The sequence below is a fragment of the Triticum dicoccoides genome, chromosome 5B, assembly GCF_002162155.2.
Source record: "Triticum dicoccoides isolate Atlit2015 ecotype Zavitan chromosome 5B, WEW_v2.0, whole genome shotgun sequence".
NCBI lineage: Eukaryota > Viridiplantae > Streptophyta > Magnoliopsida > Poales > Poaceae > Triticum > Triticum dicoccoides.
The window spans coordinates 57,720,690-57,722,303 of NC_041389.1; positions in this window are offsets into that span (position 1 = coordinate 57,720,690).

The following is a 1,614-nucleotide window of genomic DNA, read 5'->3' on the forward strand; positions in this document are numbered from 1 at the left end:
ATAGAGAGAGAGAGAGAGAGAGAGAGAGGAGTTGGACCTCATCGTCGTGAGTCCCGATGTAAAATATCCCTCATCGCGGGACTATTGAGAATTCATCTCAAAGGGGCAAAAGTCCCGACTTACAAGGCCACACTTACCACTCAATCTGCTCAACAACAGTACAATGTATGACTAAGTGCATAATCAGGATCTCCCGTGGAGATTTTAGATAAAAGGCATGTGCGTGACTTTATAGATAAAGACACCAGACAGAGTTCGAACACTAACAACCAACGAAACAGACAGATGAAATGTTGCCCCAAACGCGGGCTCACCCAAAGTTTAAAGGAGAGATACATGGCTCCCAGGCCAGCACACGTACGGCACGCAGGCCGGAGGAACTAAGAATGACATAGCCAGCAACTAGTCAACGCCAAAGCAACTAAGCAACATGCTCCTGTCTGGCTAGGGAAGACGCCGAGGCCCGCACTTTAGATATCAGGAGATCAAGAGCATCCCAGTCCTCCGTCTTAGTCAATGATCTCCACTGCTACAGGAACATACATGATTTAAATAAGCAATCAGCAGGCTTAGCAGGGAAAACATGGTCGATGGTAAATTTTATTCCTAGTCGTCCATAAAGACCAGCACATAGCTCCAAGGCCAACCCAGAAGACCCTTTTAGAAACGCCAGTCAAAGAATTAGCAAGGGCCCGAATCTTAGAGAAGGATGAAGGGTCCCATGAGACCTGGAGCCAGGATCTAACACATCTCCAGACCAACTTGGCCAAAACACAGTGGAAAAAAATGTGATCCGTGTCCTCCAAAGCACCGTAGTGGGCGCAGAAATCCGATCCCGGGACATTCCTCTTATGGACCTGGTCCGCCGCGGGCAAACGCCCTCGAAAAGCTTGCCACATGAAGATCTTCACCTTTGGGGGAATACGAGCCCACCAAACCAGATTAAATCTGTTGGTGGGAGATCCGCCAACAAGCTTTGGATATAAATACTTAACCGAAAAATGAACTGGAGAGGTATGGGGCTAGACCACCGAGTCCACGTTCTCCAAGAGCGTAGGGAAGAAAACAGTAAGTCTTTGCCAATCTTCAAAATCTACATGAGATAGGGAATGACGAAAAGACCTAGTCCCAATTATTAGCCGAGAGCTCGGCGATTGAGATGTTTGGGTTGGGACAATAGGAAAAGAGTGTGGGAAAACTCACAGACAGAGGTGAGTCTCCACACCACCAATCAAGCCAGAAGCAAACAGAGGAGCCGTCCCCGACAACAAACTTAACATGGGCCAAAAACAAAGGCCTAACTTTGACCAAATCCTTCCAGAATTGTGAGCCTCCGTGCGCAGAAGCAAACAACGGGATAGAAAGAGGGAAGTACCACTAGTAGAAAAAGGGCCTATTGTCCCGGTTGGTGAGGGCCTTTAGTCCCGGTTCATGAACCGGGACTAAAGGGTCGGTACTAATGCCCTGACCCCTTTAGTCCCGGTTCAATCCAGAACCGGGACAGAAGGGCCTCCACGTGGCCTGTCCCCTAAGCCCAGGCAGGAGGGCCTTTGGTCCCGGTTGGTGGCACCAACCGGGACCAATAGGCATCCACGCGTCAGCGTTTATGTGGCT